This window comes from Ovis aries, chromosome 1 (assembly GCF_016772045.2).
Source record: "Ovis aries strain OAR_USU_Benz2616 breed Rambouillet chromosome 1, ARS-UI_Ramb_v3.0, whole genome shotgun sequence".
Lineage (NCBI taxonomy): Eukaryota > Metazoa > Chordata > Mammalia > Artiodactyla > Bovidae > Ovis > Ovis aries.
Window position 1 is genome coordinate 230,691,560 of NC_056054.1, and position 25,361 is coordinate 230,716,920.

Sequence of the window (25,361 nt, forward strand, 5' to 3'; positions counted from 1 at the left end):
ACATCAATAAGGTGTGTTAGCTGGGGCATCTAAGGAAGGGCTCTTGCCCTAAGAGCAGCCATGGCTAATGAACTCTTTAACACTTATGTACTAAAACTTGACATTTTTCTGACAGTACTTTCAAAAATATAGGGTGAAAGTCTATCCAGAACTGTGGGAGAATCGATGCATTCATTTTTTAAAAAAAATTTCAACAAATATTTATTGACTTCCTAGTAGGATGTCCTGGGATACAACAAATAGGGAAAGTCTCCCCCATAATGAAAGACAAATGAGGAGACAAAGGAAGTATACATAACCAATACATTCATGTGAATGAATTGTACCAACTTAATCTCTTCAACGGTAGTAGCACATTGGGTACCAAGATGGACAGGGCATTTGACCTGGGAAACGGAATATATCTCTCTCTTAATTTCTTGACTTTTCTCTGACCTATGTCCCCTTGGATGATGTCACTCTGAGGTTGTGTATTTGCCACTAAGACATATTAAAAAGACGTTTAAACTTCTGTGGCAGAATAATAGTGTTAAGCATTTACCAGTAGGTTTTTCCTTGGTATTTCCTTTCTTTCACCAGTGGAGGAAAATTCATATGGCTCTTTAAAACTACTTCTGTTAGGGTCTTGGGGTTCTTCAGACACATTATAGGAAGAAAGCTAAGTAAAGGGCTTGATGCTTTTTAACTAAATGAAGTCAAGGCCCTCGTATAAGAATAAAGCAACAGAATGAAGTTAGAGTGGCTGCAGAGCTGATGTGTACATTGTAACTTCAGGTGAGTGAACTTGATTTCTAGCAGAAGGCATTCTATCAAATTTAATTTTCTTTCACAAACTTAGGGTGAGTGAATGCAATTTCCCATTTCAAGCAAACATGTCTCTGAGATTAAGGAAGTATGTAGTGTGTAGTCCATAAAATAAAACAATAAGGTTTAGAGTCAGTATTTCTCCAAGGAAATTCTTGCACAAAAGTCAGAAAATGATTTAATGATCACAAAATACAGAATAAATATAAGCATGGGGGAAAAAGACCTTCACCCCAAACTTGCCATTTATATTCTTAGTCTGCTTGAAGTAAAAATCGTCCACTTTCCAGCTATTAAGATGTTCTGGCTAACTTAGTGCTTTGTATTCACTAAGTCCTATGCCAACATTCTTTAAAGTTCTTTGTTAAACTCATTACTGAAGCTTATGATCCTCTGGCTTTGGTCACAATTTCAGCCAATGCCAAATCAATTGAATTTCAGAGAAAGGCTAACTTTCTATTTTTGTTACTCCCTAGCATCACCCTGATACTTACAGCTGGTGCTTAATGCCTTGGGTAAAAGTGATGGTGTCTAAAGAGGAAAATAAGTCATTTTCTCTGATTTGTTCAAAAGTCCAACCCTCAAAGAAAAATTAAATGATGCTAGTGCAGAAACAGTGCAACAGGTTCATGGGAATGCTTGACTATGTAAATGAAACACTGCTGCCCCAGGGATTAGAAGAGATTCCCTAGAGAAGAGGGAGGAGCAATGAGGAGTCGATGGGTGGGGATGGGGGGTGGGGAAACTTGAGGAAGGAGGGCCTGTGAATAAAAACACAGTGGAACAGGAGAAAATCAACCCTCTTTCCTGGGAAGAGTGTCTGGAGAGGCAAGATCCCAGGGTAGAAATGGCTACCTCTTGTATCAACATAAATTTGCCAGAGGCAAACACAGTATACCCCTGTCCATGGTGCGGTGGAAGCAGCATACTCGCCTTGTGCCCAGATATACGAAAATTAGTAGGTTCCTGAAACCTTGCAGAGGGTATGAGGGTGATAAACAGCAAGGACCAAACAGGATATTTCTGTGTTCCTGTGATGCCAGCAGGAAGAGATGATGACTCAGGCTGGAAGGCCCGACCTTCCTGCTGACCATCCACCCCTGTGCCCTGGTTTGTTGTTGCCCAGTAGCTCAGTCATGTCTGACTCTTTGTGACTCCATAGACTGCAGCACACCAGGTTTCCCTGTACTTCACCATCTCCCAGAGTTTGCTCAAACTCATGTCAGAGATGCCACCTGACCATTTCATCTTCTGTCATCCTCTTTTCCTCCTGCCTTTCTTTCCCAGCATCAGGATCTTTTCCAATGAATTATCTCCTCACATCAGGTGGCCAAAGTATTGGAGCTTCAGCTTCAGCATTAGTCCTTCCGAAGAATATTTAGGGTTAATTTCCTTTCAGTTCAGTTCAGTTCAGTCGCTCAGTCATGTCCGACTCTTTGAGACCCCATGAATTGCAGGACGCCAGGCCTCCCTGTCCATCACCGACTCCTGGAGTTCACTCAGACTCACGTCCATTGAGTCAGTGATGTCATCCAGCCATCTCATCCTCTGTTGTCCCCTTCTCCTCCTGCCCCCAATCCCTCCCAGCATCAGAGTCTTTTCCAATGAGTCAACTCTTCACATGAGGTGGCCAAAGTACTGGAGCTTCAGCTTTAGCATCATTCCTTCCAAAAGAAATCCCAGGGCTGATCTCCTTCAGAATGGACTGGTTGGATCTCCTTGCAGTCCAAGGGACTCTCAGGAATCTTCTCCAACACCACAGTTCAAAAGCTTCGATTCTTTGGCACTCTGCCTTCTTCACAGTCCAACTCTCACATCCATACATGACCACTGGAAAAACCATAGCCTTGACTAGACGGACCTTTGTTGCCAAAGTAATGTCTCTGCTTTTGAATATGCTATCTAGGTTGGTCATAACTTTCTTCCAAGGAGTAAGCATCTTTTAATTTCATGGCTGCAGTCACCATCTGCAGTGATTTTGGAGCCCCCCAAAAATAAAGTCTGAAACTGTTTCCACTGTTTCCCCATCTATTTGCCGTGAAGTGATGGGACCAGATGCCATGATCTTCATTTTCTGAATGTTGAGCTTTAAGCCAACTTTTTCACTCTCCTCTTTCACTTTCATCAAGAGGCTTTTAGTTCCTCTTCACTTTCTGCCACAAGGGTGGTGTCATCTGCATATCTGAGGTTATTGATATTTCTCCCGGCAATCTTGATCCCAGCTTGTGTTTCTTCCAGTCCAGCATTTCTCATGATGTACTCTGCATAGAAGTTAAATAAGCAGGGTGGCAATATACAGCCTTGACGCACTCCTTTTCCTATTTGGAACCAGTCTGTTGTTCCATGTCCAGTTCTAACTGTTGCTTCCTGATCTGCATACAGATTTCTCAAGAGGCAGGTCAGGTGGTCTGGTATTCCCATCTCTCAGAATTTTCCACAGTTTATTGTGATCCACACAGTCAAAGGCTTTGGCATAGTCAATAAAGCACTCGTTTGATCTTCTTGCTGTCCAAGAGGACTCTCAAGAGTCTTCTCTAGCATCACAGTTCAGAAGCATCAATTCTTAAGTGCTCAGCCTTCTTTATGGTCCTACTCTCACATCTGTACATGACTACTGGGAAAACCATAGCTGTGACTATACGAACTTTTGTTGGCAACGTGACGTCTCTGCTTTTTATAGTTTAAATTTCTAGGAACTGAGTGTAGTTCCTAGAAAGGAGATGAAAATACTTTTAGTGATTTAAAAAAAGATTTGCCTTTTATGAAATGAGAACTTGAAATAGAAACTAAGTTGAGTTAAAGAAAAAGTTCCACTTAAGGGGGGTTCAGGATTGGGAACTCATGTACACCCATGGTGGATTCATGTCAATGTATGGCAAAACCAATACAGTATTGTAAAGTAAAATAAAGTAAAAATACAAATTAAAAAAAAGTTTATGAACAATGTTCCTGCTATGTTTTTATAAAGAGTTTGGTATTTCAGCTTAACTGAAGTTAGTTGGGAGTGGTTCTTGTCAGAAACTTGTTTGGGTAAATAGATTTTCTGTCTTTTGTTCAGGTGGTTTGATTTTGTTTGTTTGGTTGGAAGGAGTCTGAGGAAGAAAGGGGGAATCTCTTTAAATTAGAGTGGAAAGCAAAAGTGGTTGTTTTGAAGTCCCTAGTTTGGATCCTGGATTGGCAAAGACTTTTTCTAGATAAGCTAATAACGTTTGAAAAAATTACAGTTCAGTTCAATCGCTCAGTTGTGTCCACCTCTTTGTGACCCCATGGACTGCAATATACCAGGCTTCCTTGTCCATTATCAACTCCTGGAGCTTGCCCCACAGAGTCAGTGATGCCATCCAACCGTCTCATCCTCTGTCATCCCCTTTTCTTCCTGCCTTCAATCTTTCCCAGCATCAGGGTCTTTTCCAGTGAGTCAGTTCTTTGCATCAGGTAGCCAAAGTCCTGGAGTTTCAGCTTCAGCATCAGTCCTTCTAATGAATATTCAGGACTGATTTACCTTAGGATTGACTGGCTTGATCTCCCTGCAGTCCAAGGGACTCTCAAGAGTCTTCTCCAACACCACAGTTCAAAAGCATCAATTCTTTGGTGTCCAGGTTTCTTTATTGGAGAAGGAAATGGCAACCCACCCCGGTATTCTTGCCTGGAGAACCCCGTGGAGGGAGGAGCCTGGTGGGCTGCTGTCCATGGGGTTGCACAGAGTCGGACACAACTGAAGTGACTTAGCATGCATGTACGCATTGAAGAAGGAAATAGCAACCCACCCCGTATTCTTGCCTGAAGAGTCCCAGGGACAGAGGAGCCTGGTGGGCTGCCGTCTATGAGGTCACACAGAGTAGGACACGACTGAAGAAACTTAGCAGCAGCAGCAACAGCAGCTTTCTTTATGGTCCAACTCTCACATCCATACATGACCACTAGAAAGACCATAGCTTTGATTAGATGGACTTTTGTTGGTAAAGTAATGTCTGTACTTTTGAATATGCTGTCTAGGTTGGTCGTAGTTTTTCTTCCAAGGAGCAAGCATCTTTTAATTTCATGGCTGCAGTCACTGTCTGCAGTGATTTGGGAGCCCAAGAAAATAAGTCAGTCACTGTTTCCATTGTTTCCCCATCCATTTGCCATGAAGTGATGGGACCAGATGCCATGATCTTAGTTTTCTGAATGTTGAGTTTTAAGCCAACTTTTTCACTCTTCTTTCATTATCATCAAGAGGCTCTTTAGTTCTTCGCTTTCTGCCATAAGGGTGGTGTCATCTGCGTATCTGAGGTTATTGAGATTTCTCCCAGCAATCTTGATTCCAGCTTGTGCTTCATCCAGCCCACAAGCATAAGGATTAAAATTCTTTGGTATCAAGTTTAACCTTGCTCTTAAAGCTGTTATAACGTTTGAAAAGTTGAATGTAATCAGTGATTTTTCAACCCTAGCTCTATGTCATGATCATCTTCAGAACTTCTCATAAATAGCCGCACCCCAGACTTATCCCAGACCTACAGAATCAGAACCATTCCTGCTGGGGTCTGGTACTTAACAGCCTTTCTGGGTAATCACTTATTAAATAGCCACAAGCCCCTCGAATGGCTAATGCGGATGGAAACCTGGGAAACCTGTTTTACTGCAGCAGACTACAAGTACTTTCGAAAGTCATGGGCATGGTAATTACTGCATTTACTCACAAACAGTAACCACCAATGGTTTGCTAGGCTCTCCAGGGATTACTATATACAGGTAAATAGGCTTTTAAGACTTATAAACAATATAAAATGCTGTTTCAGCTTCAACAGTTCAATGTGAGAAGCATCACATAATCCCAAAGATGAACTAAAGTCTAGGAGTTGGGCAGTATGTGAGCAGTATTGCCAGCCATGCCTAGGAGCTGGTCATGCTCACACAGCTGACAGTCAGGGGGCTTCAGCAGGTGCCAAGCAGCCTGCTCTGACAACTCCATATTAGATAATGTCTCCAAGATGCTATTGGATCACAGCATTGCTCCAAAGCCTTCAGAGGTTCCCTACTGCCCATGGATGACCCTAAAGACCCTGAAGGTCTGACCCACCTTTCCTAGCCTATTCTGCTATTGCCCTACAGTAATCCTCCTCCAGTCAAACAGCTTTCTAACTGAATCTCAAATACTTAGCCACCTCTAAGCCTTGCTCTTCCATCTGCCTGGAAGTTCCTTCCTCTAAATTTGATCTACTGCCAACTTACTCACTCTTTCAAGCCCACATCAATTATTCCCTTCTCAATAGACCTTTATGTATTCCTTTGCTAGGGCTACCATACAAAGTTCCACAGACTGGGCAGCTTAAATAATGGATATTTATTTTCTCACAGCTCTGGAGTTTAGAAATCTGAGAACAAGGTGTCAACAGAGTTGGCTCCTTTTGGGGGCTGTGAGGGAAGCATCCACACCAGGCTTTGTCCCTTGGCTTACAGATGCCATTTCTCCTCATCTTCACATCGTCCTCTCTCTGTCCATGTCTGTGTCCAAATTTCCTCTTCTTAAAAAGAGGCCAGTCATATTGGATTAGAGCCCACTCATTTTAATTACCTATCTCCAAATACAGTTGCAGTCTGAGGCACTAGGGGTTAGGACTTCAATATATGAACTTTGGGAGGACACAATTTATCCCATAACAACTGCCTTCTGGTTGTTTATTTTAGCCAGAAGTGATCTTTCTTCCTCTGCTGACTGTCTCCACTGCATGTAACGCTTAGAAACAACTGGACTTCTATCTTCTTTTCCCAGCTGGGGACTGTCACTCTGCACAGTACAGGTATATTACAGTAGAAGCTGCTTAATGACCCCACCTGCAAATGCTGCAGATGAGTGGTCACTCTTGTCCTCCTTGCCATCAACACCAAGGGCCAACAGGGAGCAGGCCTCCTTCTGTTCTGACTGGCTGAGTTTTAAGTTCACCAAGAATCAGTTTATTTTATTGAGCTGTAGTTGATTTACAATATTGTGTTAGTTTCATGTATACAGCATAGTGATTCAGAATTTTTGCCAATTGTATTCCATTATAGATTATTACAAGATAATGAGTACCAGTTCAGTTCAGTTCAGTCACTCAGTTGTGTCTGACTCTTTGCGACCCCATGAATTACAGCACTCCAGGCCTCTCTGTCCATCACCAACTCCCGGAGTTCACTCAAACTCACGTCTGTTGAGTCCGTGATGCCATCCAGCCATCTCATCCTCTGTCGTCCCCTTTTTCTCCTGCCCCCAATCCCTCCCAGCATCAGAGTCTTTTCCAATGAGTCAACTCTTCGCATGAGGTGGCCAAAGTACTGGAGTTTCAGCCTTAGCATCATTCCTTCCAAAGAACACCCAGGACTGATCTCCTTTAGAACGAACTGGTTGGATCTCCTTGCAGTCCAAGGGACTCTCAAGAGTCTTCTCCAACACCACAGTTCAAAAGCATCAATTCTTCGATGCTCATCTTTCTTCACAGTCCAACTCTCACATCCATACATGACCACTGGAAAACCATAGCCTTGACTAGATGGACCTTTGTTGTCAAAGTAATGTCCCTGCTTTTGAATATGCTATCTAGGTTGGTCATAACTTTTCTTCCAAGGAGTAAAGTGTCTTTTAATTTCATGGTTGTAATCACCATCTGCCGTGATTTTTGGAGCCCCCCAAAATAAATTCTGACACTATTTCCACTGTTTTCCCATCTATTTCCCATGAAGTGATGAGTATAATTCCTTCTATATCCCTTGGCTTATCTATTTTACATATAGTAGTTTGTATCTCTTACTCCCATAATCCTGATTTGTCCCTCCCCTCTTACCTCTCCCATTGAATAGCTGTAAGTTTGTCTTCTATATCTTTAAGTTTATTTCTGTTTTACATACACATTCATTTGTATTATTTTTTAGATTCCACATATAAGTGATATCTTACAGTATTTGTCTTTCCCTATCTGACTTATTTCATTGGGTGTAATGTTCTCTAGGTCTGCCCACACTGCTGCAATCCGTGTTATTTCATTATCTTTTATGGCTGAGTAGTATTCCATCATGTATCTATATCCATATGTCTTTCTCTCTATATATACAGATATATATACCGCATCTTTTTAATCCAATCATCTATTAATGGGGAATTGTGTTGCTTCTGTTAGGTAGTTAGAATAGGGAAAAGGAGTCCAGAATGGTGGTGGCTAAAAGATAAGGAAAGGAAAAGCCCGTGAAAATAGAACAAAGGAAGGTCCAGGACTGGAGTGAGGACCTCAGGTGGAACAAACAACACTCCTGGCTAGCCCAATTTACACAGGGCAGGCCCAGGGGGAGAAAAAAAAAAAAACATATAAAAAGAGGAGCCAAAGGGCCGGGGCCCTCTCTCCCCCACTGCCACCCCTCCCACTCCCTGTGCTGGGCCTCAAAGATGGATTTTCCTGCTATTTTCTAAATAAAATAGAACTGTAACATGGAGCTGTAACACTGATTTGTCTAAGAGCTATAACACAGTCTGTTCGAGATCTGAGAGCTATAACATGGTCTGTATAAGACCCGAGAGCTGTGACATGCCAAGGGCTTTAACGTCCATCATTCCAAATCTTTGTTGTGATGAGACAAAACCGAGGAGCATACACTCGCCTGACACTTCCATATCTAGTCTATTATAAAGAGTGCTGCTATGAATATTGGGGTGCATGGGTCTTTTAAGAATCAGTTGTTTTTGATTCAACACCTGTGTATGCATTGTTGGACTTAATGTATTAACACAGTTTAGCTAACTATTATGTGAATCCATGAAAGGTGAGGGCAAAAGGAAGGAATTATTTTTATGAAAATAAAGATGACTGCTTTGGAAAAGCTTATTGAAAGGGAGCTTCTAAAATATTGCTATACTGGGACTTCCCTGGTGGCACAGAGGATAAGAATCCACCTGCCAATGCAGGGGACATGGGTTCGGTCCCTGGTCTGGGAAGATTCCATGTGATGTGGAACAGCTAAGCCCATGCACCATTGCTAAGGAGCCTGTGATCGAGAGCCTGTGAGCCACAACTACTGAGCCTGTGTGCCGCAGCTACGGAAGCCCAAGCCTAGATCCCATGCTCCAAAAGAGAAGCCGCTGCAGTGAGAAGCCTGCATACCGCAACTAAGAGTAGCCCCTGCTCACTGCAACTAGAGAAATCCCAGACAAAAAAAAGAAAAAAATGAAGGCCCAGTACAGCCAAAAAAAAATTTTAATTGTTATATTATGCATAAGTGAGACAATTATAAGACTTAAAGGAAAAAATGACAGTTACAGCCTGGAGGCCTCTGCTCTCAGAGTATTCTACGAGCGTCTTTAAGTTCTCACACTAATGCAGCTATAAATTTCAAGGAACTCCAACCTGGGAATTGTATAAATGTGGTTTGTGAAAGACAACTCCAATATCAAACCCAGATTTTAAGAAGACTTTTCTTCTCCTGCATCAAATGATTCCTGAATGAATACACAGCTTTAATTTCAACGAAAATGTTTATAGTATGTATTATTTTTTAAATGACTTCATTTTTTTAAATGACTCTTTATTTTTCTTTACCACTTCCAGTCAATGATCCAGTCCCCCATCCCTCTTGCAGAAACTTAGAGGGACCTCCCTGAATGAGCTCCCATTCAGTACAGTGAAGGATTGTACTGAGATATGTTTTTCATAAACAAAGAAGGTACCAGAGCTGCCTGCAGGATTTGCTAAGCTCTGAGCAGCAGCTGACAGACCTAAGGTTTGAGGAATAATAAAGCTTCTTTCCAAACAAAGAACTCCAGGCAATTGCTGCTGCCAATATTTCTGAGCAGAGACACACTGGAGACTGGCTGCCTTTGTTATCACAACCTATCGCCTCTCTGGCCAGAAGAGGAAGGCCTCTACTGGGGTCCCTCCCAACCATACCCACACCCACAAATCAGTCCACTCATTGGCGTTTGAGCCACTATTTATGGAATGCCTGCTCATACCAGCCAATTGTACCCTGAGAACCATTGGAATCTTTTCCAGAACCAAATTCCCTGTACAGTTGTATCAATATGTTACCACAGCCCCTTGTCTCAGGAAACAAAACATTTTACAGTTACCTACAACAGAAAGGATGCCTAATCTTCACTCAACTCCTGTCTGCTTTAAGAGAACAAGGAGCACACAGAACCCATCAGTATTTTTTGTTATTCTGAACATTAAAAAATAAGAATTACTGCTGGCCACTGAAAAAAAATTAAAACTAGACACAGCAATTCTTACAGATTTTTAGGTCAACTAAAATGTAGCCAGTTGCAGAAAAACTTGATGGGAAACCCACTCTTTATTTTGTAACTTATGGACCTCATTGGGGCAGAAGATTCTAGAATGGACACACAGCAGGGAGGAAGAGGCATGGAAGCATCCCAGCACCCAAAGATCATCAACAAAATGAAGTTCCTCAACTCACCATGGAGGAGGCGGCAGTTGCACTTGGGGATTCCTCATTAAACAGTAAGGGCTGTGCTTCAGCACCACTCAGCTGGGCCACTGTCATCTGTGCCTGCAGTATGGAATGAACTGCACTGTCACCTGGTGTGTTTTTCTTAAGGAAAAAGTTAAACGGATTATTAACTCTGTCACTACATACAGAATTACACTGCAAATCATCAGCTATGTCCCCCTCATATTAAATCCAAGATACAGGAAATTAATCTGCCTCCCACAGTTCTCCCACTCCATTATTTATCTACCAGCCTATTTCCTTTCATTCTCCTCCAAGTTCATTCTCACTCTCCTTCCCCTTCCCTAATCTTTACCTTCCTTGTCCCCTCCCCAGCTTTACTGCTAGCCTTCATGTCCTATACCCGAAGGAATGAAAACAAACAAATAAAATTCTGGGGTTGAACATAGAGAATAGCCTAAGAATCCTAAAGCTGGAAAGACTGTTAAAGATGTAATTCAGTTCCATCCACTATTGACAAGCAAATTAAAGTGCTAAGAAGTGGAAGTTTGTCATGGCAGAATTTTTTGGCTCTAGGAGTTACTGTTTGCAGCTGTCCAGTTGGTACAACTACAAAAACTGACTAAAGCAAAGACCATGTTGCACTCTTCTGATTCACTGAGGACCTTTGCTCTGAAGAATAGCAAATCTGAGATGGCTCTGTCACCTGGAAAATGTTTTAAAACCTTCAGTTGACTGCAATGACATTCGTGTCTCCTCAATTCTGCAATCACTTGTAGGCGTAGTGAGAGTTTATGTGAAAGTTGCATCTAATAAGATGTCTGTTGTATATCCATGCTAAGAGTTAAATAAACACCTCCATGGGATGTGCACTTTTTACATTCTCACATTTAAAACAGCCCCAGGACTCTCAGGAGAGTACTAATAAAAGACTGAGAGTACCACACGCTAGGACTATGTGTTATTCTTGTCAGCACCCTGAATCATGAGCAAATGCATTCTCTTTGGGGAATGGACATTTTTCTCAGTTTAAACAAGAATAAAATTCATCTTTTGAATACTCTGAAAATTCCACCTCCTCTACGTGTCTTATTTATTTGTTCATTTGTTTGTTTGTTTTTGCTGCATATTTAGACATAGCACTTCTTACCTTTGTCCTTGAATTTCTTATCTACGAGATGCTCTACCTTTGGCCCAGGAATTTTTAGAATTAAGTCATGGAGAGAAGTGTTTTCCCAATACAAATTTCTGTATTATGGTACAAGTAATGAAAATTACTAGAGAGAGCTCCTCATTCTTTTTCATCTGGCAATCACCCCCAGGAGATAACATATTCACTGCTTTCATTTCTTTTGAAAAAGGGGTAAGTTATGCAATTTTGAAGTGAAATGAGATTGTACTAACTTCTGTCTCTCTCTCATCTAGGGTCAAACAGACATGGTGGTGTTCTGCCATTGGCAGCCAACATTAGTTCAGGTCAGGATGACTCACTGAGAGGAAGAAGTGAGAGGAGAAACAACGCCAGTCACTATTTCAAGCCGGCTGAGCTCAACTTGGCACCTCCAGGGCCTGAACTCACCCTGCCATTCCTCAGCAGAGGGACAACGTCCAGGTATGACATGGATGTAACACGGGCTATGAGATTCCATCCAACACTAGGGTTTGCTGCCAACAGAAGGCTAGGGAGGCACTGAATTCCGAGATATGCCCTAAAGATGAGGGAGGAATAGAACAAACACCCTTAATCTCAGTCACAGATTCAGAAATCAAAGCAGAAAGCTGGGGGGTGATGGGGGGAGATTAATCCAGATCTCATTCCCTCTCAATGTAAAAGAATTTTAAAAGAGTTTTCTAAGAGCAGAAACTGCCACCAAGGGTGTAGGAGTCAGGCTAGCTATGGTCTGTGACTGGTCTGACAAAGGCTAACTCTTACCCAGATGTCCAATAAAAACACTTAGCAAGTATCATTTCCATAAGGCTTTGTCTACTCGAAACACAAGCCAATTGTTTGGGTCCAATTTATGAAGCAAGGTCTTACGAAGGTTATGGGGTGAGGAGGCCTGATGACAACTAAATTGCCTTAAATGGAGCTCAAAATACCACCTTAAACATTCTCCTCTCCCAAGAAATGCTTAATCATAAATCAAATGACTCAAACTGTATTAAAAATGACAAATAGAGCAAGCACTTACATCTCATTTTTTTCTTTTAATTCACCAATGCATCAAAGATTTTTGAAGGATATTATTCCACACACAAAAAGATGAAGTGTACCAGGAATGCAAGATTCCAGGGATAAAAGAAGAGATTAAAAATCAAATGGTGGACCAGGCTTCATGCTGAAAATTATTCTGAAAATAGACATACTCATTTTAAGACAAGGAGATGAGGACTGTCTGTTCTGAACTTATAAGGAGTGGTGAATCTCACAGTAATTGGACACATGTTTTTCATCTTAAAAGAACTTATGAATCCATTTTAATGCATTAAAGTTCATGGGTACTATTTGTCCACAAGTAAGCTTTCTCCCCTTTTTCCCACTATGCATTCTTTAATGGGGTTTCGATTCAACGGGGGAAAAAAACCTTCCAAAACTCACTAATGTTTCCTGAATTGCCATTAGGCTAGCTTTAGAAGGAATTTTAAAGTATGTGCTAAATGAAACTTTCTGTCTAAGAATCTTTAATATTCTAATACTTTTGAGTAACAAGTTATTTTTATGTGTCCCTACTTTTATTGGTAGAAATTCATTCTCAGCAATAAGAATTATGAAGTGTCTAACTCACAATGCAAATTTGTCTTAACCTGGAATAGATTAGAAAGTGGATCAGGCAGGAAAGCTCAGCCTGGCAAATCATAACACACCTCTTCAAAAGGTACTGATGCTGAGCCTTTGGAGGGCTCATTGTGGAAGGAAAGGAGAGTGAATTCTGTGGAAGCAACTCATTTCTCCTCCCTTCATGTTGATTACAAATACCTAGAATAGTCAACTGATTCTAAAGGCAGTAAACCTGCTGGTTTTTTCACAGCGTTTTTCAGTCTACTTGGAAACATCTGTTTTTAATTGCATTTGGATTTGAAAACTAATTTCGGGTGAGATTGGGTTCAGGCTCCAATCAAGTTGGAACTGAGAGATTATTGCTTATCCACGCATCCTGAAACTCACAGAGGGTTGAGGCCAAGGATACCACACTTTCCGAATGTGTGCACGAGGCACATGCATTTAGAAATGAAAAAGGAATGGCCTAATTCTCTCAGGGAAGCTTCTTTAAGGCCAATGATTTGGGGTTTTAGGTTACAGCTTTTAGACTCCGGATTCGACTTTGGAAAAGGTCAGCTGGAGGACAACACCCTCCCATGCATTCCAATACATGGAGCAGGAGATGAACAGTCATATGATCAAATCAAAATAAAAACAGTATTTTGGGTCCTTCGTTGACGATATCGTAAATCCAGCCCATGCTCCAAATTTGAAAGAAATGGAAACAAATACACTGTCTCCTAACACAATGGCATGGAGTTCTCTGCCCTTCATCTTACTAGAAGGTGAAGAAAGGAGAATGACTCAAGAATTCCCCTTTGTGCAGGTTCCGGGATTGCCTTTCTCACTCCAGGACCTGCTGAGGACACAGGTTCTGGAGTTAGTCCCAAGCTTGTCGCTCACTCACAATATATTTCTAGTATCCACTCTCTGCCTCAAGGCATCCAATTTTAAATGAGGCTTTTATTTTTCTGCTTCACAAGAAATATTTTGGGAGTATTTGTTCATGATCTATAGCAAAGTACTAAAAATCATAAAAGGTGGCTAAAGTGCAAAGAGCTATTTTGATTTCCTTTAATGTCCAAGTCCAAAAAATAACTGTAAAACTCATGCCAAGAATTCTTAAGTGATCATTTGATATTTTGACAACCCAGAATATGAGCCCTAGGTCTTTAACTTTGCAATTCTGAGCTACAACCAGTGCCAATTTTATCAGACTGATCAACTTCCCTGGTGGCTCAGTTGGTAAATAATCCACCTTCAATACAGGAGACCTGGGTTTGATCCCTGGGTTGGGAAGATCCCCTGGATGCACAACCCACTCCAGCATTCTTGTTTGGAGAATCCCATGGACAGAGGAGCCTGGTGGGCTACAGTCCGTGGGGTAGCGAAGATCAGACATGACCGAGCAACTAAGTATGAACATGCATGTTTTCTGAAACTCAAACAACAATGAGTAAAAGAACATAAACATAATATTCCAATTTGATTACATAACTATTATACATTTTAATAAACTAAGATATTGAAAATGAAGAGTACCCTCATATTTGTTCCCTACCTTCAAAGGATGTAAGTTTAAACACTATGGTTAATTTTAATGAAATTCATTACCCAATTAATCCAAAAGTTTTGCTACCATAAGCTATTCATTTCTAAGAATCACTTGCATTGACATAAGTAAGAGCACTGGTTACCACTTACAAATTCTAAATGTTCTCTGGAGGGCTTTTCAGAGGTGAAAAGACTCTTTTTCTTAATACCTGCCATTAAATTCTAACAAGAAGTTTGTATCTAAAATATATCACTTTCAATGCTTAATCTTGGCTCAACTTCTTTATCTGATGAACCAAAGAAAACCAAGGAACTTGCATTTGAATTTGATCCCCTACTAAGATGCTAATAACCTAGAACACATTGGGGGAAAAGAGAGTTGTCTTTATAAATGAATATCCCAAATATAATAATGAAATGCCTATGCCATTAGCTATTTACACTTCTTAGAAGAGACCATATAAAGTACACATTTATGCCCAAATGGCACTCTGACGGCATAGAGTCCAAGAGAGTCAGGAAATAAGACTCTGAATCTCCCAAAAAGCCAGGGACACTGATGCTCCTGTGACCCTGGGCAGTGGGTGCCTTTCAACCCACATTAAGTCCCTGTGTGCAGTTACAATCACAGCCCATGCCAACAGCGAAATGAGTCCCTTCAACAGACCTTCTTTGGAATTAATCGGAGTGAGAATGTTATTGGTCATTTTTTTCTTTTCACTTCACAATCCATCATGTAAAAAAAGTTTTAAAAATTGTATTTCTTTAGAATTTATGGCATCTTTAAAAACTTATTTTTATTTATTTATTATTGAATCATAGTTGATTTACAATGTTGTGTTAGTTTTTGGTGTACAGCAAAGTGATCCAGTTATACACACACACACACACCACACACATATATATGTATATATATATATTTTTTTCCATTATGGTTTATTACAGGATGTTGAATATAGTTCCCTGTGCTATACTGGAGGTCCTTGTTGTTTACTTATTTTATGTATAATAGTTTGTGCCTGCTAGTCCCAAACTCTTAATTTATCCCTCTCTTCCCTTTTCCCTTTGGTAACCATAAGTTTGTCTTCTATGTCTGTGATTCTGTTTCTGGTTTGTAAAGTTAATTTGGATCATATTTTAGATTCCACATATAAGTGATATCGTATGGTATTTGTCTTTTTCTGATTTACTTCACTTAGTACAATAATCTCTAGGCCCATCCATGTTGCTGCAGATGGTATTATTTCATTCTTTTTTATGGCTGAATACTATTCCATCATGAGAAATGCTAGACTGGAAGAAGCACAAGCTGGAATCAAGATTGCTGGAAGAAATATCAATAACTTCAGATATGCAGATGACATCACCCTTATGGCAGAAAGTTAAGAGGAACTCAAAAGCCTCTTGATGAAAGTGAAAGAGGAGAGTGAAAAAGTTGGCTTAAAGCTCAACATTCAGAAAACAAAGATCATGGCATCGGGTACCATCACTTCATGGGAAATAGATGGGAAACAGTGGAAACAGTGTCAGACTTTATTTTGGAGGGCTCCAAAATCACTGCAGATGGTGACTGCAGCCATGAAATTAAAAGACGCTTACTCCTGGGAAGAAAAGTTATGACCAACCTAGATACTATATTCAAAAGCAGAGACATTACTTTGCCGACTAAGGTCCGTCTATTCAAGGCTATGGTTTTCCCAGTGGTCATGTATGGATGTGAGAGTTGGACTGTGAAGAAGGCTGAGCGCCGAAGAATTGATGCTTTTGAAGTGTGGTGTTGGAGAAGACTCTTGAGAGTCCCTTGGACTGCAAGGAGACCCAACCATTCCATTCTGAAGGAGATCAGCCTTGGGATTTCCTTGGAGGGAATGATGCTGAAGCTGCAACTCCAGTACTTTGGCCACCTCATGTGAAGAGTTGACTCATTGGAAAAGACCCTGATGCTGGGAGGGATTGGGGGCAGGAGGAGAAGGGGACGACAGAGGATGAGATGGCTGGATGGCATTACTGCCTCGATGGACGTGAGTCTGGGTGAACTCCGGGAGTTGGTGATGGACAGGGAGGCCTGGCGTGCTGCGATTCATGGGGTCACAAAGAGTTGGACATGACTGAGCGACTGAACTGAACTGAACTGAACTATTTCATTCTGTATACATAGGTATACACAATGGAATACACACACACACACAAACACACACACACACACACTCACATATACCACGTCTTCTTTATCCATTCATCTGTCAGTGGACATTTAGCTTGCTTCCAAGTCTTGGCTATTGTAAATAGTGCTGCTATGAACGTTGAGATACATGCACCTTTTCAACTTAGAGTTTTTATCTTTTCTGGATATATGCCTAGAAGTGGGATTGCTGGATCATATGTAACCCTATTTTTACTTTTTAAAGAAATCTCCATACAAACTGCTCTTGATATAAATTGCTAAAATGTCTTCCAGAAAGGCTATAACAATTTATACATTTACTCAGCAGAGTATGAGTGTGCCAACAAGTACTGCCCTTATCAGCTTTGATCTCTAAAGTTTCTTTATATTTGCTAATTTGATAGATTAAAAAGGTATATTACTTCGGATATATTCATTTTGCATGTATTCAATTCCTAGAGAGATTAAAGTGTTTTTCACGCATGTTCTAATTATTTCTATTTCTTCTTATTTAATTATATCTGTTTTAAAATCCTTTGTACATTTTTTGTTTGACTTTTTTTCTTCTCAACTATGGAAATTCTTATTAACATTCTGTTATTCACCATGTGTTTTTCCTAATGTGTCCTTTATGTTTTGGTTTTATATCTATATTTGATGTTCAGACATGTCAAATATTTATAGTTAATTCTATAAATCTTTTCTTTTCTCATCCATTTCCTTCAAGATTAGAAAGTACTAAGTTTTAATATTTAAAATGTCTTCTATGTGTGATATTGGTGTCAGTTAATGCCCTTTTAAGTGTCATTTAGCACCTGTCTCATTGCTCCAATATTAGATCAGGAGTTAGCAAATGCTTACCTACTGTGAAACTGCCTTCTGGGCTCCTTTTCAAGACAATTTTGAGGTAGAGACTATAGTAATCTCTTCTGAAGAAAGTGTTGTTTCACAAAACTTCTTTATTCAGAGTCTGCAATGTGCTTCCCTGTTGCTAATTACTGGGTTATTTATTCCTCTTGATAGATAGATACTATATATATTGCCTTTTGCAATACTTCATTTCAAATTATTGACAAATATATAAGACTATTTGGACTGTGTGGAAATTCAAATATATTACTTAGAGAAAAATATTTTATTTCCACTGAGCATTCAAAAATTTAAAGTGCTCAATTTCTAGGACCTGACCGAATGAGAGAATATATTTAAATGGAAATTCAAATAATCCTTGAATGGCTAAAAAATCAGGAAGATAAAGTGTGTATCCCCAAATTGAGTCCTTTCTAGGTTGCCACAATGAAGTACATTAGCTGCAAAACACAAGGGAATAATGAGTTTTTCACAAGTTGAAACAACCACCATATCCATTCCAAATGTTTTGTATAATTTATTGTGACTTCATTATATAGGTGTTAATATGCAAGCCTAGCAAAACAGATTTAGACAAATTCTGGCCGATCTCTGTTCTCTGCTGCCTAAGCCAGAAGGAGCTTAACAAGCAAAACAATCTGAGCAAGAATCAGTTCCACACTGTGACTTCCATTTTGTTGGTCGCAAATACACTCCTCTGAATTCCAAGTTATCTTCCAAATGTAGAGAAAGAGATAAGAAACACTTTTGATTGAGCAAATAAATGTACTTACTTTTCTATACAGTTAGGAGAATTGAGATCCTAAGTAGAAAGTATAAGATATATAGCCACAAATAAAGCCTGCCATTTCAATTATGCCAAGCATATCCTAATGCAGAAAGAATGATAACATTAAGAAGCAGTCAAAACATACATTAGGATCTACGTATTTTAAAGGAAATTGGGAGCCATTAAACAGAACTGAAGGAGAAGGCAATGGCACCCCACTCCAGTACTCTTGCCTGGAAAATCCCATGGAAGGAGGAGCCTGGTGTGCTTCAGTCCACGGGGTTGCTAAGAGTTGGACATGACTGACCGACTTCACTTTCACTTTTCACTTTCATGCATTGGAGAAGGAAATGGCAACCCACTCCAGTGTTCTTGCCTGGAGAATCCCAGGGACAGAGGAACCTGGTGGGCTGCTGTCTATGGGGTCGCACAGAGTCGGACACAACTGAAGCGACTTAGCAGTAGCAGCAGCAGCAAACAGAACTGGTATGGAATTTTTTTTTTTCTGTGTCTTTGTTATTTTGGAGACCAATGAATATTAAATATGTTTTTCTAGAGTAGGTAGTATTCCCTAGACAGGTAGCAAAATCACTTACCTATCCACTTGGATATACTAATATAATAATGGCAACTAAATTTTTTTTCTTAAATAACTTCAATATAGGTTTATTTATCTGGTTTCCATGTGAATTCCTGGGTCAACCCGATGGAACCCCTTCTTTGGCCACTATAAAATCATTTGCCTGGAGGGGGCTCTATGTGGGCAGGTTTCCTGGCAGGATGGATGGGTCTTCTCACTTTGGGTCAGGCCTATTTGCCCACCAGGCTGTGTTCCATGAAGGGAGAAGTTGCCCTCTGTGTTTTCCTTTATCTAGATTTTACCAAGCCCTGATCGATTCTGGCATAAGAAAGTTCACTAGTTGTGAAATCCCAAAGGCCTGAAGTTTCTTAGCTGAAATCCAAAAAGTTAATAAAAATTCTGTCATGAAATTTTATTGGGAGAATGTGGAGGGGATGGGTATTGAGTCCCAGCACACTCTCACTTCTTCTTTGAAATAAAATATTTCCTAGACTAACTTTAGCACATCCACAATATCTTTGCAGAAGTTATAAGATGAACAAGGAAAAACTCTTCAGGGACCTTCTCTGGTGGTCCAGGAGTTAAGACTCTGCACTCCCAATCCACAGGGCCCATGTTTGTTGCCTGGTCAGGGAATTATATTTCACATGCCACAACTAAGAGTTCGCATGGCACAACTAAAGATCTGGCACGCTGCACAGACAAATAAATAAATAATTTTTTTTAATAAAATGAAAAACTCAGAGCTTCCCTGTTGGCTTAGTGATAAAGAATCCATCTGTCAATGCAGAAGACATGGGTTCGATCCCTGGTCTGAGAAGATCCCACATGCCACGGAGCAAATAAAGCAGTGAGCCACAACTACAGAGGCCATGCTCTACAGCTCAGCAGCTGCAACTACTGAGCCAACACGCCTGGAGCCCATCCTCGGCAGTAAGAGACACCCCCGCAGGGAGAAGCCTGAACACCGCAATTAGACAGTAGCTCCCCTCACCGCAGCTAGAGAAAAGCCCACACCGCAACAAAGACCCCGAGCAACCAAAAATAAACAAATAAAATTGATTTTTAAAAATGAAAAACTCTGCAGAAATATTTCCAAAGTGACTCAAAAACTGGGTCTGAAAGAAAGAGCTTGTGGCTCTCAGATGAAGATTCCCTTTTTCACTCCTGTTGAAGTCCCATGTCGATTCTTCATCAATAATCCTGAGTATTGCCACTGACAGCACAATGAACGCCAGTGCCCTGATCACTCTTAATTCTGTGGGCTTCTACTCCCTAGTGCTTAGAAACAAATAAACAAGTCAATGGTGAACAAATGCCACAAGCTGATATGCAGCAGCGCACAAAAGGCATTACTGCTCCTGAATAGCACTTATTCGGTGTTTAATCTCCCGAATACTTGCATTTTTGGAATGGCTCCACAATAAAGGGTATCCAGGGGAAAAAAAGAAAAGTATGTCCTTTTCTTAGAACTCAGTGTCACCAAGTACAAATGAGACGACAGAAGCCACAGGTAGCACCTGATGAACTGTGGTAATTGGCTGGATCAATTACAGGAAAAGAAAGTGCTGTTTAACTGCCCAGCTGCACGTTTAGAAGTTCAGTGCCTCCATACTCATGCTGGCAGACCTTGTAAGGGGACAGCAGACAGGAAGGAGAATGCTGCAGAGATGGAGTGGGAAGACAGCGCAGGATAGGAGAGAGGAGATGAAAGTGGTGTGAGTGGCAGCAAGTCAATGGAAACTACAAGCAGTAACAGAGAGTGTGATCCAGGCCCCTGAGAGAAAGAGAGAGGTAGGCAAAAGTCTTGCCCTTGAGATGGAGAAAAAGCAGCGAACAAGAGAGACCCGGGCACCACTGGAACATGCCAATCAAGGGTCCTGTGATGGAGAAAGAAGAGTCATTTAATCCATGAATTCTTAATAAACACCTACATTTCTAGGGACCTGGAATACAAAACTGAATGCTTTATGCTGATCCTCCAAAATGCTATAAAGCAAGCCACTGCCTCCTGAAGACCACATCTCTTACGTGTGTATGCGTGCTAAGTCGCTTCAGTCATGTCTGACTCACTATGACCCTATGGACTGTAGCCCGTCAGGCTCCTCTGTCCATGGGATTTTCCAGGCAAGAATTTTAGAGTGGGTTGCAATTGCCTCCTCCAGAGGATCTTCCTGACCCAGGGATCAAACCCACTTCTCTTATGTCTCCTGCCTTGGCAGGCAGGTTCTTTACCACTAACTCCACCTGGGAAACCCAGCCACCTATATATCTGCATCTAGATCATTCAACTTTGCTGACAAAGGTCCATCTAGTCAAAGCTATGGTTTTTCCAATAGTTATGAATGAATGTGAGAGTTGGACCATAAAGAAAGGTGAGTGCTGAAGAATTGATGCTTTTGAACTGTGGTGTTGGAGAAGATTCTTGAGGGTCCCTTGGACTACAAGGAGATCAAACCGTTCAATCCTGAAGGAAATCAATCCTGAATATTCATTGGAAGGACTGATGCTGAAGCTCCAATACTTTGGCCACCTGATGCAAAGTGCTGACTCATTTGAAAAGACCCTGATGCTGGGAAAGATTGGAGGCAGGAGGAGAAGGGGACGACAGAAGATGAGATGGTTGGATGGCATCACTGACTCGATGAACTCATGAGTTTGAGCAAGCTCCAGGAGTTGGTGAAGAACAGGGAAGCCTAGCGTGCTGCAGTCCAAGGGGTCTCAAAGAGTTGGACACAACTGAGCGACAGAACTGAACTGAGATCATTCAACATCCAATCAGCAGTGCCAGCCAAGGTACGGTTTGGGAATCTCTCCAAGAAAAAACAAAAGGTCCATAAACCATATGGAACAGAACAGCTCCTTCTCTTTTGGTGCTGGCTGGCTCTGGTCTTTCTCCACAAGGTAATAATAAAAGCATGATAATTTCCAGGAATGAGAATCAAATGGGATATTATTCTTTAGGAAACTAGGAAATACTGGAATGTAGAATCTTAGTAAATGTGAAAAGCAAAACCAAAAATAAATACAAGCATACAAAAATTTTTGTTGAAGTAGAAAAGCCTGGTGCCTTACAAATCAGACTGTCCACCAGGGTTAGAGGCAGAGTTAAGTCCGTAGGGTATTACCTTTTGGATGTGATTTTTAATTTTGTAGTTATGTTACATCTGTATTAGGGTTGTTAGTGTCATGAGACACCAGATACACAGATGTCTGATTGCCAGATTCTGTGTAAACCATTCCTAATTTTACATCAAACTGATGAAGCATTTATTTAAAAACATTTGTGGAGCTATAACTGCAAAGGTGGAACTCACAGCTTTTTTTTTTTTTTTTTACATATTACAACCACATGTTAAGACAAGAGACTTCAATAAAAAATTACCTTCAAACACATTTTGTATTGGGGGGATTTGCTTTATCCCTTAACACTCCAGGTTTAGAGGAGCAATCGAGCCCATGTTCCTTTGCAAAACTTCATTTTCTTTTGAACCCTGCATTGACCCTAAGTTTAACATCATTCCAAATTCAGTCTATTTTGCTCACACAAGATATTGCGGCCAAGCAAAACTCTGTCCTGGAAACCTCATAAATTGTATGAGCTGCTCAATTTAGGCCTGAGGGAGTAAATTGAAGAGAGCTTAGTTTGTCTTTCTGTTTTAGAATGCTTGCCACAGAAATTCAGGATTAGTTCTAGATTGATTGAACTAGTTATGGTTCACCAAACTAGTTATGGTGGTGACTATGTGTGTGCATATGTCCATATATATGGGCATACACACACACACACACACATATTTATATATAGTTGTTTAGTCCCTAAGTAGCATCCAACTCTTGGGATCCTATGGACTGTAGCCCATCAGGCTCCTCTGTCCGTGGGACTTCTCATGCAAGACTGCTGGAGTGGGTTGACTTTTCCTTATCCAGGGGATCTTACTAACCCAGGGATCAAACCTGAGTCCCCTGCATTGGCATGTGGATTCTTTACCGCTGAGCCATCAGGGAATATATATGTATGTGTGCATGCATGCTAAGTCGCTTCAGTTGTGTCTGTCTCTTTGTGGCCCTATGGACTGTATGTAACGTGCCAGGCTCCTCTGTCCATGGGATTCTCCAGGCAAGAATACTGGAGTGAGTTCCCATGCCCTCCTCCAGGGGATCCTCCCAACCCAGGAATGGAACCCATGTCTCTTAGGTCTCCTGCCTTGGCAGGCAGGTTCCTTACCACTAGCAACCCCTGTATACACACCTATGTCCCATTGTTTTTGTTGTTTTTTTTTTAACCAAGAAGTCCTTTACTTGTTATTGATGTCCTGCTTATTTAATATACTTAAAGTGGGTTTGATGTTGGGGGAAGGGGGGCCAGTGAGGAACCTGAGTGAGCACCCTCTGAATACCGACTTTACTGGAAACATCCATGTATTCACCAAATACATCCAGGCATTCACCAAATGCCTGCTATATACTATGTCCCAGGGACTCAATACTGAACAGAGACAGACCTTCTTCTTATGAAGGTATGATTCACATAACACCATTTAAACTGTGAATCAGTCAGATAAATTCCTGATATCACTTTATTTTGAAATCCAACGCCTCTACTCACCAGCTATGTGACCTTCATCCAGTTTACTCATGCCTCTGTTTCCTCATGTCTATAACAGAGTTTGCTGTGAAGAGTAAGTGAGAGAAGACAGTAGAGCCTGGTTCACCACTGGATGATGTCCTTTGCCTTTCTCACAGTATTACCCAGTGGACTTTGAAACTGATTTTGTAGACATCAGTCATGAGTGACTGCTCATAGTTATGGGTAACTGCTCCTGCCTGGTAATAGTTACAGCCACCAGGGGGCAGTAGAAGATGGGTCCCCAAGCACTAAGGGAAGGATAGTGCTATTTTCACTGATAGATAGCTAAAAACTAATTTCATGTTTGTGTTGGCTCATAAATGAACAAATGAAAAAAGAAATACATTAAGCAGTCATTAAAAGAAACAGTGATCAAAGCAAAAGTAAATGATGGTACTCAGTTGTTTGAGGGTCTATTCTGTGCCAGTCTCTGAAGATAAAAATGGCACCTGTTCTACCAAGTGGTGGGAAGGTTATCTGAATTACAGCAGTACTGACAAGCAGTAAACACTTAGGGACATTTGCAGTTATGATTTGGGGGAGGATATGTTTTTAGAGTAGTCAAGAGAGAAAAGGTGGTACTGTTTACCACCTGCAGAAATCTTTCTAACAATGTTTGACTTTTCCTACCAATCTCTCTCTTACCTAGAGGAACCAAAATTTTTCTGATTTATCATTTCTGTTCATTTTTTAATCACACCAACCAACTGAAATAAAAGATAAAATAGCATGGAATCTAAACGTGTCACATCCCCAAATTCTCAAAAGTCTCACTGGGATAATTAAGGGAAATGTTAGGTCATATCAAATTCTGCCTCATTGCATTGAAAATAACTCTAAAATGTTCTATTGATTTTTAAATGAGAAAAATGTCAATTACAAATAGAAATATTAGAATGAATTGTTACCGATCTTACATTTTTCCTTCTTTATATATGCACTTTGTGTAAATTTATATATGCAAATTGTGCTTGCTGCTGCTGCTGCTAAGTCACTTCAGTCGTGTCCGACCCTGTGCGACCCCATAGACAGCAACCCACCAGGCTCCCCCGTCCCTGGGATACTTAAGGCAAGAATACTGGAGTGGGTTGCCATTTCCTTCTCCAATGCATGAAAGTAAAAGTGAAAGTGAAGTCGCTCAGTCGTGTCCGACCTCAGCGACCCCATGGACTGCAGCCTACCAGGCTCCTCCGTCCATGGGATTTTCCAGGCAAGAGTACTGGAGTGGGTTGCCATTGCCTTCTCCAGCAAACTGTGCTTCTAATATGCAAATTGTGAAGGCATGATTATATCCATGTTCATGTAGCAGAGAGCTATAAAAATCTGGAGTGGTAAATAAGTGGGGGAAAGAAGAAGAAAGAAAGTATTAGTTGTTCAGTCATGTCTGACTCAGTGATTCCATAGACTATAAGCCGCCAGGCTCCTCTGTCCATGGAATTCTCCAGGTAAGAATATTGGGATTGGTAGCTATCCTCTTCTCCAGGGGATCTTCCTGACCCAGGGACAGAACCCAGGTCTCCTGCATTGCAGACAGAATGTCAAATCCAAAGCCATCATTGTCCAACATTTATAATATGGTGTATGAAGGTGACAAAGTTACTTACATGATTAAATACATTGACAAGATATTTTAAAAACTCACAAATCTTTCACTTTATTTTTTTATGTTTGAATACTACCACAGTAGGGTTCCCAGGTGGCTCAGTTCAGTTCAGTTCAGTTCAGTCACTCAGTTGTGTCCGTCTCTTTGTGACTCCATGAATCGCAGCGCGCCAGGCCTCCCTGTTCATCACCAACTCCCAGAGTTCACTC

The 25,361-nt window shown here is 40.9% G+C and overlaps 1 protein-coding gene across 8 annotated transcripts in view; it reads left to right on the forward strand.

Annotated features, from left to right (window-relative positions):
• The window catches only part of VEPH1 (ventricular zone expressed PH domain containing 1), a 676,809-nt gene that overhangs the window by 316,895 nt on the left and 334,553 nt on the right, over positions 1–25,361 (forward strand). For all 8 annotated transcript variants that reach the window (XM_060394259.1, XM_060394295.1, XM_060394263.1 and 5 more), the window contains one exon: positions 11,647–11,833. The gene's annotated coding sequence lies outside the window, so the exon portion shown is untranslated. The remainder of the gene's footprint in view (positions 1–11,646; positions 11,834–25,361) is intronic.